Here is a 6000-nt window from a genome sequence, read left to right on the forward strand (position 1 = left end):
AGACGTTTCCTCTGCAGAAAGTCTCAGACATGCAGACTGCAGGGGAGAGCATAACGAGCAGCCATCACATGCAGCTTAGACTCCACAGCTGCTGACATGCACTGCCTGTGCTTCAGGAAGGAGTTTTCATTTTATTTGCTTGTTTTTTACTTTTTATTTGAGGCTGTGCCGGGCCTTTCTCCAGCTGCAGCGAGTGGGGCTCCTCGCGCTGCAGTGCGTGGCCTCTCTTCTTGTGGAGCAGGGGCTCTCGGGTGTGCGGGCTTCGGTGGCTGCAGCTCCAGGCTCTGGAGCACGGTCTCAGGAGTTGTGGAGCATGGCTAAGCTGCTCCACGGCATGTGGGATCCTCCCGTGAATCAAACCCACGTCTCCTGTGTTGGCGGGCAGACTCTTTACCACTGAGCCACCAGGGAAGCTCCCAGGAAGGAATTTTAAATTAAAGAGGAATTAGACGCAGTGGCAGGCCACTCCAGTGCTCTTGCCTGGAAAATCGCATGGACAGAGGAGCCTGGTCGGCTGCAGTCCATGGGGTCGCACAGAGTCGGACACGACTGAGCGACTTCACTTTCACTTTTCACTTTCACACATCGGAGAAGAAAATGGCAACCCACTCCAGTGCTCTTGCCTGGAGAATCCCAGGGACAGTGGAGCCTGGTCGGCTGCCGTCTATGGGGTCGCACAGAGTTGGACACGACTGAAGCGACTTAGCAGCAGCAGCAGCAGACAACACAGGGACTGTAGCCAGATTTTCATAAAAACAGCAAGTGGAGCAGAACCATCAACTGTGAGTCAGAGTATTGTTCACCTGCAACTCATGTAACAAAGTGAAACCCGCTCAGTCGTGTCCGACTCTTTGCGACCTCATGGACTATCCAGTCCATGGCATTCTCCAGGCCAGAATACTGGAGTGGGTAGCCTTTCCCTTCTCCAGGGGATCTTCCCAACCCAGGGATCGAACCCAGGTCTCCCACACTGCAGGTGGATTCTTTACCAGCTGAGCCACTGCTGCTGCTGCTGCTAAGTCGCTTTAGTCGTGTCCGACTCTGCGACCCCATAGACGGCAGCCCACCAGGCTTTGCCAACCCTGGGATTCTCCAGGCAAGAACACTGGAGTGGGTTGCCATTTCCTTCTCAGGGGAAGCCTAAAAATAATGTATTCCTTTTTCCATCAGATCTTCCTGACCCAGGAATTGAACTGGTGTCTCCTGCATTGCAGGCAGATTCTTTACCAACTGAGCTATCAGGGAAGCCCACGACTTATATAATATTGTATTATAAATCAACTATACTTCAATAAAAAATAAATAAATGAACAGAGGACATGGGGAACATTTCACTTCTAAATACTTCAGTGTGCCTTTCTAAATAAACAAATTTCCTACAGGATCACTCCTAACAAAATCAACAATTCCTTAATTGTGTCAGTTTCATGGTGCATTCTTGTCTTCATCTGTCCCGGCTGCTGTAACAGATTGAGGGGCTTATAAAGTTCTGGGGGCTAAAAGTCCAATGTCAAGACACTGGCCGACTTGGTGTCTTGTTCTGGCTGCATCATGGTGCACGACTGGACCTTCTCACTGTCTTCCTCCTTCCTGGTGGGAGGGGCCCGGGAGCTACCTGGGGTTTCTTTGTGAGGGCACTAATCCCATTCCCAGGGGCTCCAGCCTCATGACCTAATCACCTCCCCAAGGCCCAACTTCCTAATAGCATCACGTTGCGGGTTAGGTTTTAAAGATAAGAATTTGGGGGGACACTAGACATCAGTCTATAGTGATGTTGAAACTTTCACCCACTTTCACTAATTGTCATAAGTCGTCGTTTACAGCTGACTTGTCATTGCATCCATCTGAGGCCCCCACCAAGTTGTCGTTTACAGCTGACTTGTCATTGCATCCATCTGAGGCCCCCACGCTGAGCTTGGTTTTTACGCCTCTTAAGTCACTTCCTCGCGCTCACCCCCCGAGACACCCTTCCGCCGCCTCCCCTTCCGCTCACGGGGTCCCTGTTCCTCTTGCCCGGGCTCCTGGACCGAGAAGTGAGCCGTGAAGCCTGGTTATGACAGGGATAGAATGAAGGAACAGAATGGGTGATTGAATAGTTACTCCCACTGGGGCAGTGTAAACAGAAAATTTGAGAGACCCCTGTAAGTTAATGATAACTGAGAAAGCAGGGTTGCTTAACCACAAAACCAAGCAGGCTGGCTTAGCAGCAAAACCATTCAGCAGAAGCCCGGGAGGTGCCCTCACACAATAAAGCAAGGTGGCATGAGGCCCACATCCTGCCAGGGAGCCCAGTAAGTTAATGAGCCCTAGGACGTGCTCTCTCCACCTGTGAAAACTGGTAATTTGTGGACCTCGCTTGACCACGTAGGGACAGGAAAACTGCCCTGCTCAACCTGGAGGCAAAGCCAATGACGGAAGCACGGCGCCTACCCCAAACAGGCAAAGCCGGCCTTCTCCCCTCCGCGCTCCTCCTCTGATCATAAAACTGTAGCTCAGTGAGAGCTCAGGGCACGGCGCTTCTCGCCCTCCTGCTCGTCAGCTGCAGAAGTGTCCTATTCATTAAGTCACTTCTCATCTCCCACTTTCAGCCTCAGGCGGACAGAGCCCTGGGGAGGATGCCAGCGGGAGGGGCTGCGTGATGCACGCCCCCGAGCTCAGGGTCCCCTTGGGGTCCAGCTCCCACTCTGTCAGTGACACAAAGCCTGGTGGTTATCAAACTGGATTTCCTTCCTCATGCTTGGTGAGCAACCTGAGGGTAAACACTTGGGTGCCCCACAATTTTCTTATGCTTCAACTGGTGTCAAACGGCTTCAGACCCTTTGGTCTCCTGATTTTATTATCCTTCTACATCATTCCTGCCAGTCTTCTGTAAGGAAGTTCCTATTGATTATTCCCAACTCATATAGTCGCTCAGTCGTGTCTGACGCTTTGCAACCCCATGTGCGACAGCGCTCCAGGCTTCACCATCTCCCAGACTTGCTCAAACTCATCTCCACTGAGTCGGTGACGCCATCCAACCATCTCATCCTCTGTCATCCCCTTCTCTTCCTGTCTTCAATCTTTCCCAGCATCAGGGTGTTTTCCAATGAGTCACCTCTTCCCATGAAGTGGCCAAAGTATTGGAGTTTCAGCTCAGCATCAGTCCTTCCAATGAACACCCAGGACTGATCTCCGTTAGGATGGACTGGTTGGATCTCCTTGCAGCCCAAGGGACTCTCAAGAGTCTTCTCCAGCACCACAGTCTGAAGGCATCAGTTCTTCTGCATTCAGCCTTTTTTACGGCCCAGCTCTCACATCCATACAGGACTACTGGAAAAACCATAGCTTTGACTCTTCAGACCTTTGTCAGCAAAGTAATGTCTCTGCTTTTTAATACATTGTCTAGGTTTGTCATAGATTTTCTTCCAAGGAGCAGCGTCTTTTAATTTCACGGCTGAAGTCAGCTTTCAGCTGAAGTGTGGCTGACTTGCAATGTTGCCTTAATTTTAGGCATACGGCATAGTGACTCAGTGAGTTTATAGATTACACTCCATATGAAGTCACTACAATGGAACATAATTCTCTGTGCTGTAGTAACCTCCCTGTAACTTATTCATTTTATTATATTTCTGTTGAAACATCTATTTCTTTGGCTGTGCCGGGTCTTTGCGGCTTGTGAACTTTTAGTTGCAGCGTATGGGATCTAGGTCTCTGACCGGGGATTCAACCTGGGCCGCCTGCGTTGGGAGCGCTGGGTCTTAACTACTGGACCACCAGGAAGTCTCATAACTTACTCATTTTATACCTGGCAGCTCGCACCTATGCCCCCAGCTCCCTGGGGCAAGGAAGGCGTGCGCAGAGGGCACACAGGAGGCACCCGGTCAGGCATGGGCAGGGTGAACTGTGAGGAGCAGCCGTGACTGCAGCTTCTGCAGGAAGGAGGGCTGAGGTTCAGGCCCGTCCTGTCCATAAGGGCCCAGCCCGGAAACGGGTTCATGAGAGTGAGATGAGTGTACACTTTGAACCCATGTGAGGGTCCCAGGTACCCACAGGTGAGTCTTCCTTTGCTCAGAGATGGCTGATAGGCCCTCAAGGGGATGATAGAGCATCAACTCACAGACAGCAAAGCGTGGCTAACACCCTCCCCAGGCTCACACCAGCCCAGCAGTGCTCACCTGAGCTCACCTCTCCACAGGTCTGTGAGTGCCTGCAGGACGGGGTGCCGTGTTCCTCCTTATATGTGTTTGTCCCATTCTCCACCATCATCCACATGTACCAGGCAGGGCCTGAGACTTTCTGTCTGACTCCCTTTGCACAAGAGAGTTTGGGGGGGTCTCTTTTTTTTTCCATCCAAAGCTGGGGCAGAGACAGACAGGTTTCTTCAACTTTGAAGACAGGTGGATTTCTGCCTTTGTAGCCTGACACAGAGCACGTAGGCCCTACAGAGGGCCCAGCTTTGTGCACCCCCACCCCACTTGGGTGGGCCAGGGCCTGGGCCAGAGGTCATCAAACCTTGGACCAACTCCAGCTGAGTATGTTCCTTGGCGTGCAGCAAAATATTTAAACATGTTTTTGTTGTCATTGATCCAACATCTTGGCTTCCACTTTCTTAATCCACCAAGGAGCTGAGAGAGAAACTCCCTACCGCCCTATCCTTCTGTGCGTGCTCAGACACTCAGTCGTGCCTGACTCTTTGCAACCCCAGGCTCCTCTGTCCGTGGGATTCTCCACGCAAGAATACTGGAGTGGGCTGTCACGCCTCCTCCAGGGCGTCTTCGGCCCAGAGACCATGCCTGAGTCTCCTGCATCTCCCGCATGGCAGGCACGTCCTTTACCCCCAGCGCCACCTGGGAAGCCCCATCCTTCTTGTGGTTACCTTAAATATTTCAGAGTTCAGTTCAGTTCAGTTCAGTCACTCAGTCGTGTCCGACTCTGTGACCCCATGAATCACAGCACGCCAGGCCTCCGTGTCCATCACCAACTCCCGGAGTTCACTCAAACTCATGTCCACAGAGTCGGTGATGCCATCCAGCCATCTCATTCTCTGTCGTCCCCTTCTCCTCCTGCCCCCAATCCTTCCCAGCATCAGAGTCTTTTCCAGTGAGTCAACTCGTCGCATGAGGTGGCCAAAGTATTGGAGTCTCAGCTTTAGCATCAGTCCTTCCAATGAACACCCAGGATTGATCTCTTTTAGAATGGACTGGTTGGATCTCCTTGCAGTCCAAGGGACTCTCAAGAGTCTTCTCCAGCACCACAGTTCAAAAGCATCAATTCTTCGGCGATCAGCTTTCTTCACAGTCCAACTCTCACATCCATACATGACCACTGGAAAAACCATTGCCTTGACTAGACGGACCTTGGTTGGCAAAGTTATGTCTCTGCTTTTTAATATGCTATCTAGGTTGGTCATAACTTTCCTTCCAAGGAGTAAGTGTCTTTTAATTTCATGGCTGCAATCAGTATCCACAGTGATTTTGGAGCCCCCCAAAATAAAGTCTGACACTGTTTCCACCGTTTCCCCATCTATTTCCCATGAAGTTATGGGACCAGATGCCATGATCTTTGTTTTCTGAATGTTGAGCTTCAAACCAACTTTTTCACTCTGCTCTTTCACTTTCCTCAAGAGGCTTTTTAGTTCTTCTTCACTTTCTGCCATTAGGGTGGTGTCATCTGCATATCTGAGGTTATTGATATTTCTCCCGGCAGTCTTGATTCCAGCTTGTGCTTCTTCCAGCCCAGCGTTCCTCATGATGTACTCTGCGTATAAGTTAAATAAGCAGGGTGACAGGGTACTTGACTCCAAAGTCTAGAATTCATTGATCCCTCCACCCTTTTGAACAAGAAAATGAGATTGGGATTTTTTTTCTTCCAACTATTTCTTCAAGGATTCTATTTTACTTATTTTCTAGTATTTTAGTTTTGTCTTTTTGAGGGTAATCCCTCACAATCACTAATTTTTTAGCTGTCAACAATTACTTAGATTTACTGCGTATTTGCCAGTTTATTTGCTCTTCTTTCCTG

The sequence above is a fragment of the Moschus berezovskii genome, chromosome 21, assembly GCF_049115385.1.
Source record: "Moschus berezovskii isolate FMDL1 chromosome 21, NW_MosBer_1.0, whole genome shotgun sequence".
NCBI classification, from domain to species: Eukaryota; Metazoa; Chordata; class Mammalia; order Artiodactyla; family Moschidae; genus Moschus; species Moschus berezovskii.